Source organism: Neolamprologus brichardi, chromosome 11 (assembly GCF_056152115.1).
Source record: "Neolamprologus brichardi isolate AB-2024 chromosome 11, ASM5615211v1, whole genome shotgun sequence".
In the NCBI taxonomy this organism is placed as follows: Eukaryota; Metazoa; Chordata; class Actinopteri; order Cichliformes; family Cichlidae; genus Neolamprologus; species Neolamprologus brichardi.
Window position 1 is genome coordinate 10,274,817 of NC_142114.1, and position 10,388 is coordinate 10,285,204.

Below are 10,388 nucleotides of genomic sequence, written 5' to 3' on the forward strand. Positions count from 1 at the left end.
ATTTATGAACTTATAAAAGCTGAATAAAGGTTGTCAATCAGTGTGTTTGAAGTCATTATTATCATTATGAGATACAGGTCTTCAGGTCTAGCCACACTGAGGCAACAGTGCCATCTGTAGTCTAGATGAAGAATTTGGGTAAAGCCTTTGCAATACAGCAGTGAGTGACATACATTGGAAAGAGGCTGTGAATGTCATGCACTAACCTTAACCTGTATGTAATGTTATTTTTAGCCTGTCTGCAACCTTGATTTGTAGAGGAAGAAAAACCGTGTTACACACCATTTAACAGTCATGAATCTGATAAATCTTTTCCTTGTGTTCAGCTGTGCGGGCCAAACATATCCTTGTAGAGTCAAGGAAAACAGAATCTTGGCGTGTGCTTGTATTAAGTCAGACTAAATCTTAGCATCACTTCTACAGAAGCACCTGCTCATCAGTGTTTTCTCCCTGTGGTCTAGGGTCTAGGAGCATGACTTTAGTGCATACCTGATCCTAAAGCTTGAGGAGAGAACCTTCTAATCCCTCTAAGCTGCTGGCTCAGCCTGGTGTGTATAGTGAATTCACTGTTAGTGCTGCTCATAATCCTGGATTCTCTGGGAGATTAGCCCTTGGAAAGGGTTTGCTTGTCCTTGGCTGCTCTACAATGGTCAGGTTAGCTGAAAAGGATGAGCCTGAGGATGAGGAGCTTATGAGGACTGGATAAGAACTGTGCCTGATCAGCCTATTCATCAAAAGCTGGGGTGATGACAGTGATTTACAATTAACACTTGCACTGAATGACAAAGATTGAATTAGGTTATTTCTCAAGTAATATTACTTTTATTACACGACACGTTTTGTTTGTTTTGTGACCATCAAGTGCTTGGGCAAAGGCAAGATGCTTGCTGGTAAACCATTAAAGCACTGTCAGATAGGAAAAATGTGCCCCCTAAGATTGAAAGATGCGCATAAGAGTTTTAACAAAATTTCTTTTGGTAACCCAAGTGTATGACTCTGAATGGCAATGCTCATCAAATGCCCCCACTTTGAACAATATATTTGTAAAACTCTTGGATGGATTTCAATGATAGACACTGGATGATTCCCACAATTTTCTTTTAAAAACAAAAGCAGATAAAAATGTTGGGGTTTAGTTAGCTTTTTAGCTGTGACGTTTTCTTTTTAAGATATTCATCATACCCACACGATAAGCCCACTGACACCGGTGATCGATGGCCTTTGCTATTGCAACACTGGGACTGACATAGTAACTGGCTGGAAGAACTGGAACAACATGTTGCAAAAACACGGAGAGTTCCCAGAGGATGAAGCTTGATGACATTGGGGATCCCTCGAGTTTTCCTGTAACACCATTATGAGGTTTACATTTTTGGTGTTTAGCCCGAATCTTGACCACTTGAATGGACAGCCCCATTCATTTTGAAGTATCAGTTGTCACATACTTTCATAATAACTAAGCACTGATCTAATGATGTTCCCAACAGCTATACAATATATATGATGCTAACTAGCAAATGGAAATATGCCAGATAATGCTGCCAAATGTTCATGATGCCATTCTTGTGCCCGTTGGCCACAGGAACACGTAGCAAGATTGACCCTTTTCTATTATATTTTCAGTTGCAGTTTGGTTACGTTTACACAACAAAATTAAGTCAAAAAATGGTTTTAGCTAAAATGCAAGAATGTTAACTACATTTCTCTGGCAACAACCCCTAAAGAAAAGTTTTGACCATGCACAACTGTTTGAAGTTGTCTAGTATTTTAACAAGTTGAATAATGTTATACTGCATTTAAAGGGCAAGGAGCTAGCCTGTGGAAAAGACCATGGGATTGGGACAAGAGTAAGAATGTAAGAAGAGTGACTGTGCAAGACCAAAGTAGAGGAGACGAGAAAAAAATATGAGTGTAGGTAAGGGGCAGACAAATGCAGAAAGTGGAGCAGGGTAACTTTCCCAAGGTGAGGGAGTGAATGGAAAGAAGGAGTGAGGCTTCCTGCAAATTCATCCATCTTTGTCTGATTTAGGGAGAGAGACTGGAAGTGCCAAAGATGGATGAGGCATGCAGTGCTAAATCCAGCCCTGTCCAGTCACACAGCCGGGCTTGGCGATGAGATAGTGTTTTGGCCAACAGCAGGGACGACCTGACCCGCTCCTTTTTTTGTGAAGCTGTGTTTAAGTGTGTTTGGCTCTCCAAACACACTTAATGCAGAAGAAGTAAGTAGCTGGATTGCTTAAGATGGATCTGTCAAGTAGTACCTAACTTAAAGACCTGCAATGAGATGTCTTTCATGCAGTTGGCCATCCGGGGCTCAATTAGCAAAATTTACAATAATCTGCAACTTTGAGTGCTTTGTTCCATCTCAGTTACCTTTGAATATTAACACGTGTACACTGCAATAAATGACTTTCCTTAATTCTGTGGTATTTGCATAGATCTGCTTGGCTTGTCATGTCAATATAATGCTGTTTTTGCAATGAAATTCATTTTGTGCACAATGTTTGACACGCGTATATTCATCAAAGCAGTTTTTATTTTTTTTACTTAGATCCAGCTGAAAGCATCTCATTCACCCATTTGCATAACATAGTCAAGAACTGCTTCAATACATGCTGATAAAGAGGCGAGATGGTTACATTTAAAACTGAAGGGATTGCAATACATAATACATTGCAAGCATTGCTTATGAACTAGTGGTGTAATCTGGAAAAACTTTTTTTCTCTGGCTCCTATTGCACAATGTCTCCTTGTTGGTTCTGTTTTATTTTTCCTGTACACAATTGCACCGGCATGAATGCAAAGTTAATTTTTTCTCCAAGGGCATCAATGCTGGGAAATAATTTCCTCTCAAGGCAAGAGAACATCCCTGAGAAAAGCATGTGAGTGTGTGAGAGAGGGAAAGAAGACGAGAATGTGTGGTTATGAAAGTGTGATTATGAATGTGTGGACAATGTGCAGGCATGCCTTTGTGTCAGCTTGAGTTTGCGCGCACATGCAAGCGAGACTATGTGGTAATTTCAACAATATGAGGAACTTTTGCCCGTGGAATTAAAACTATTGGCCTCAGGCGATTCTTGTACTCCAAAGCCTCTTGACCAGGAGGCTCCAGACTGCTGCTATCTTCTTCCAGAGGATATTCTGCGGCCTCCGCACTCCTTTCTGGTTGTTGCGCTGGCTTCTCAGCTCCAGGCTCTCTGGCAGAGGTCTCGACTGTGCACATGTTGAGGCTGTATCCTGTCTGCAAAGTCTGTCACAGTGTAGGGCATGTGTCAAATCGGAGAGGGGGCAAGTCGTTGGCTCCAGCAGACAGTTGTTCTTTCCAGCCCAGGCTTCCCAAACCACAAATCCCCTCTCAGCATGTCTTCTCAGCCAGAATGCACAAGCCTACCCCAAACAAGGCCTGGGGCCTAATTACAAAAAGGAGGGAAAACCAGAATTGGCTACTGATTGAGCTTCCTGGGTGAATGTTAATGGCAACCACAAAAGGATATTTTATACTCTGAGAGTGATGCAGCAGAGATTGGAAATATATGTGGAAGCTGGGGAGACTGCACAGGCAAAGCTTTACATGCTTATATGAATGCAAACAAGCAATAACATGTTCTTTGATTCCATAGGCATTGTAAGACATCATATTTGTGTCTGCGCTGCCATCCAGGAATGGTAAACATTATTGTGCTACAGTTCTGGTCTCAGAGGAGTTCCCAGGCACTTTGCCAAACCTCATTCCAACTGGGAACAATGGGACACACATATTCCTTCACATTGCAGCTTTAGTGGTGTTTGAGCACTTCCTTCTCTCGAGTTTGAGTACCTATATATCATGTCAACATTGTAATGTCTGTCATTCAAATACTGCATTTTATTGCAGTCATGTATTGTATATTAGTAGAGCCTTAAACCCTTTATTGGACAGTCATTGAAATACTTGGAAAGTTCAACCATATTACATATTACAAATCATTATCAAGAATTATAGACTTTTTTCCAAAATGTTTCATTTTTATGTTGCAAATGGTTAGTTTGGGGGCAGGGAGGGGTTATATGCCATCTGTGACATAGCCTGATCTTCCCTAATTGCCTGTGAGAAACCCACGGGGCACTACGACCTCTTGGAAGCTGTTTCCTGTGTTTGTGCTAAGCTAGGCTAACAGCCTTAGCTTTGCACAAACTTTAGGCTTCTATGGAGCACTATGGAAGTGGAATTCATGGCATATTACCTTATAAATGACCCAGGTGCTTTCCTATTCATTGTAAATTAAGGACACAATAAATGATTTCTTCATGGGTCCTAAATGAATGCTCGACTGCTAACTGTTGTTAGCGCCTGATTCAGCATTCACCTACCTGTTGCATTATGATGCGCTAGGCCAAGGATCTTGCTTTAAGGCATCACCAGTAGTATTGCTATTAATTACATCCATCTAGCCCATAAGAGCTGCACCTGTGTGTGGTTTAATTTATTCTCATGATAGGTTATCCATTCCACTGCCTATAGGGTGGCTGACCATCAGTCTTGGGGTCGTTACTCAAAAAAAGTACTCTAATACGCAGTATTCATTACTTTTCTTAAAAGTAAAATCATATGTTGCTTACTCCTAAAATGACCTGAAATGCATTGTCAAATAATTACCAGTTAACAGTATAAACATTAGGCTACAGTTCCACACAATAAAACACACGTACAGTCTTTCTTTTAGTGTTTTTACATGTGAACACAAAGTTAAGCTGCAAACAAAGGAAATCAGATCTTATACTTCTGAAACATGTAAAGGTAGAAATGGAGGCTACAAGCCTGACTACTCATCACTGTTACCTGTTGAAGATCAGGCTCTGCCCTGACAGTGCCTGAAGTTTCTTGATACATGCTAATTATGGCAGTGAGAAACTCAGAACCCCAACTGCAGGATATACTGATATGCAATGTGGTCCACTAACTCCCTTTGTATTATCTACTTCACACTGTTTGCCTGCATCTCATTTTTTATTTTCTAAGGTTACAGTACATCTTCCTTTTACATCCATCCAGTCAAAACCCATCACACCCTTTCCCTGTGACAGGATTTGTAATAGACATGAAAACACACCAGTGCACTCTTGTTTGTGGACAACAGGGGGAATTTTTGAGTAGGTTTTCACGATGAATAAAAATCAACTCTAGCATATTATTGCCGTGTACAATTTTATGTGTGGTCACGTACACATATGTACACCAATGGATACTTTGGTCACACAAACGCATTCTTGTCAGCGCAAACTTGGCAGACTAGCAATGCTACCATCTGCTTGCAGAGAGAGGAGTATGGCAAATGGTTGACCCCAAACATTCAAGGTAATAGTGATGGGTTCCATTCAGTCTCTATCTCCCAGACAGCACTAGAAACCCTGTTCCACTGCAGTTGGATGTCATGCAACATGAGCCACAGCACAATGACAAAGTGCTTCTCCAGTTAGTTGGCAGTTACTGTGATATTTCTCAGACATTTACGTAGTTTTGTGTAAACCTGACAGACTCGTTTATTCATCCACTTCTTACATATGTAAATTGTGGAGCCAGTTTCCAACAGTACTTTAAGGTAAGATTTTTTTTTAAATGATAATTGAGAGTAAAGTCCTGCTGGTGGAGGATTCTTTGTCCTTGAAAACAGCATAAAGTAAGTAACAGATCACAGAGAGAAAGCTTGAAGCAGTGGGGCATTGCCAGCAGACTAATAGAAAAACTGAAAAACAAAATAAAAGTACTTGGTTTATGAGTTGGGTCCTCATCAAAAATGAATAGTTAGAATGCTTGCCAAAGTAAAAAAAAAAAAATCCATTACCTATGGCAGCATTTTAATGGACTCTTTGTTCATCTGGACTTCGAACAGCCAAAAGTTTTAATTATGCATTTCTCCATTTCAGAAACACTAAAACATGCATATATTTCGGGAGTCACTAATGGTACTTGTTAAATCTGATTTCCAGTGGCCATATTAAAGTTAAAAGTGTGCATGCAACTTTATGATTTCCCAAATCTAATAAACAGTAGGTGTAAATTCTTGCATATAAATCAGTACATTTCCTATATTAAATGACAAAGTTGATCAGCGAAATTGCACTTGGCCCCGTGACCTTCCCTCGGTATTAGTGTTGGCCAAAGTTTGAAGGTTTTTGGCAGAGCCGAACCATAGAGTCTAATTTCAGCACATATTCCTCTGAGGTCAAAGTGGGATCTTTCACATGAAAACAGATTATGGAGATACTTCTTCCACTGTCACATTTTACATTGCAAATTGTGTTGATTTGTGCAAAAAGCATAATGTATTTCAATCAGTACTGGTAGTGATCCGCTTTGTAAACTTTTAATTATTTATCAGTTATCAAACCTTGCAGAGGAAGTAACTCAATAAATATGCTAAAAGGCAACAAACAAACATAATAAACAATTGTTCTTGATCAAGAATGCTTCTATAGCTAGTAAGGCTGTGATGATGGTCTTAAGAACAACAGTTTATTCCACTAAATGCGATATAATTGTATAAATAATGTCAATAAACTCCCCAACATTTGTGAAACTATTGAAACTGTTGTACTTTTGCATGTATCCACTATTACCTTTAAGATTGCACATTATAACCTTAACACAGCATTTGACAAACAAAAAAACATAGAAGAGGATTATGTTATGGCTTACTCGCACTAAGCAGCCTCCCTGTCTATGACAAACTGGTGGTTGCCCGGTGATTGCGTTGAATTTTTTCCCATTTGGTGACTAGATTGTTTACATATTGCAATCAGTCTGAGCACAACCACAGTTCTGTTCTGGTTTTATTACTATATAAAAGCAAAGTACCTACACTGAAAAAAAGACCATGTTGGATTTACTTAATTCAGTAGTACTCAGTTAAATTAACACAACTTATTCATATTCAATAAACCTGTGCATTTTGTGTTGATAAAACGTGATTGAAACATGTTTAGATGAAGTAAGTTGGAATATTTTAATCCTTCAATATTTTGTCATTTAATTCCAACACTATTCAATAACTTTTACCCCAATACTACGTGGTCATTTAAATACTAGTCTAGAGTCTGGTTAACATAAAAATTGAATGGATTTACAACAACTACGATCTTTATCCAGGTTGCAGGGGCATAACCCTGAATTGATAGGTTACGAGGCAGGGTACACTCTGGACAGCTCACCAGTCTATCACATAGAGACATACAACCATTTGCACTTACATTCATGGGCAATTTGGAATCACCAATTAACCTATCTCAAATAACTACATGACTTTTAACTGTGGGGAGAAACCAGAATACCCACTGCCAACTTGCCAGATTGTGGATTTGAACCCAGGACGTTCTTGCCGTGAGGCAACAGCACTAACCAACACGCCACCAATCCAGGTGAAACTTGAGGCTTGAAATCTGTACGTTTTTGTCCTTGACAGGTTAAACCACCGTAAATAGCGATAGCATACATGTGGTGTGTGTGTAGTTGTCTGCCTCTTATAAAGCCAGTGATTTTCCTGCAGTTTGAAATCTCACATGATCTTGTGAATTTCACGAGTCCAGCAACTAACCACTCTTACTAGATTGTATCATGTCATCTCAACAAGAACAAATTAAGTTGTTGAATTTTATATAGATCCTACATGATTTAATTACATTCACCATAGAAACATGAAATTATTTTGTTCAAATTACAAGTTAGACTTTTGTAAATGTAACAACCACCCAATTTTCTTTTTTTGGTATACCAAAAAAGTAAAGGCTGCTCGACTTGACTGAGATAGATGCCTTCCTCAAACCACGATCCAAAGCGTGAAATCATGTGCGGTGTTGCGAAATTTAACATTGCTATATTATTGACTTACTTCACTTGAACATGAACAAGTGAACAATGAACAATTTAATATTCCCTCTCTGCATATCTTGTAGTTTCTACATAATATAGTTACACTTAACTTTAAAGCATGAGGCAGTTGTGTTGAATAAACGCAAGACGCTCACATGAATCCAAGAGATGGACAATCCCTTTTTTTTCAGTGTATGTCACTTTGCAGTTACTTCCCTGTCTTATAAATGCAGAATGTAACATCACATTCACAGTGGAATGATGTGTGTTCTTTGTGGATGAATGCATGCATTCAATGCATCATTGCAGATGCTAACATGTGACTGGATCAGTGTTACAGCTGGAGAATTTATTGATGAAATAATTCAGTTATAAAAGCCCCAAAACACACCAGCACCACCCTTCATGTTTTAGCAGTTTGCTATTGCGAGTCAACGACAATCACACCATATCATCAAATAATGGTGAGCTAACATTTTGTGTAAGGCTTGAAGTGTGAAGATATTAAATTGTCACATTTTAATATAGTTGATCAACTTACTGTAAAATGTCTGGCATGTCCAATAATAGCTGACTGGCTCCTGCTAATAGCAACATGCACTAATATTCAATATTTAAACTGAAATGTGACTCGGTATTTTATGATCAGATGGCATGTAACCCCTAACCCTGCCCCAAGCATAAATTATGCTTATGCTTATTTATGTATTGCCAGTCCATTTTTTGCAAAACAGTTATATCAGTTACTATTGTCATTGTTTTATCATTTCATATTGTCATATAATTTATAATTTATTTTATTTATCAAGTCCAATTATAAGAGTATCCCTTTTTTACCTTTAACTGATTTTTTCTTGTTAAATTGCTGCTTTTCTGAGCAGTGGCTCTTTTTCCACCACTGAATAACACAGTGCAAAAGTTCAAACCACCTTCTTCAAATATCATCATCGCACTGGCTTTAGGCAGAATTACTTAAATGACACCAGTCTGGATATTGTAGCTGTGTATCAGCACGTCCAGAGGAGCATCAACAACACCACAGCAGACAGAAAGGGCAGATCAAGTTCTTCTTTAAGCTATCAAATTTTGCAAGATCCAATAAAGTTTACCTTCTCTTTGGCAACTGAGACACTTTAGTACAGCTCAATAATCTCAATTGCCACTGCCCGCTCACATTAAGCCCACTGTATCATGCAGCAATGCAACACTCGTAAAGATTTGGATAAGTAATACATATCACATGCTGAACGCTGCATGCTCTTCAGAAGGGTTAGGTTACCTTTGTGGTGAAAGCTTGTCAATAATTGCTGTTTATACCTCTGGAAACTTTGTGCAAGAATTTTCTCTTCCCTTGGAAAATAATCATTGATGCAAATTTGATTTGTTGTGGAGGTAATGATTCAGTCCAAGATCAAGGCTGGTACGATTTCCTTTTAGCCCAAATTGGGCTATTTTTCCTTTTAGAGGTCTAAGCAACCGGGATAACAACCCAGAACTATTATTATTCTCGACTCTTTTGCCCTCACGCCTCAACACTCTTATGGTTCTTATTTTGTTTTGATACATGGCTGGAATGGTATCAAATCCTTAAAGTAGCAGAGTCTGCAAGTCTACCTGAATGTTCTGAGGGTAAACCAGGAGAGACAAGAGGCTTGAATTACAATTAGACCAGTTGGTAGAAAAAAAACTTGGACTGTGTTATATACATATTGGAAAAGCTGAGGTATTTGTAAGAAAAGGGGAAGTAAGTTGAACTTAATTGGTACAGAGGGAATGAGTAAGATTGTGGTTAATTTTCTTTCTTCCACCAATGAACCAAGCTCATATATGGTAAGTCATGAATGGACCTATTTCCATACCTAGATCTTTGTCCCTCAGGGCTAAGCATAGTCCCTGGAGATTAATAACCCTGGTTTGAGACTGCAGACATTAAACCACAGACACCACCATCATATAAGCTTCCAGATTGAGGGTTGGCACATTACATTTGAATAAATACCTATCCTTGGCGATACATTCCATCTCATTACCCATCCTCACTGTTACCACTGACGTCATTGCAAGCGTCCTCCAATACTGCAGCCACAGCAAGGTCTACAGAGGATAAATATGATGTCTTTAGGTATGGATTGAGCAGCTCCTGTCTGTTAGTAGTGGAATAAGGAAAGCAAATGGTCCGTCTTTAAAAAGGAGAAAAGCAGTGATTTGTTCGTGGCTGCAGAGTTGAGGCCTTTGCCTAAATCATCCAGAACAGATGCCCCGATCCAGCTAGCTGGCATCTCAGCCTGCACCCTCTTTTCCTCCTTGCTGGCCAGCTCTGGTGTCTGGGAATCTAGGATGCTGTAAGTCATCATCAGCCAGTCAAGTGGGAAGGCAGAGCTTTATATGGATGCCGGAGTGAGAGGGTTAGGATGATGTGCCAGCGGCTGTGAATTCAAAGCTGCTGGTAGTGTTATTTTTAGTAGTAGCAAAAAGTGCGCTGTGATGGTAGCAGCAGGAGTTGAGCGAGCAATAATGCTACTTCTGACAATATCAGGTTACA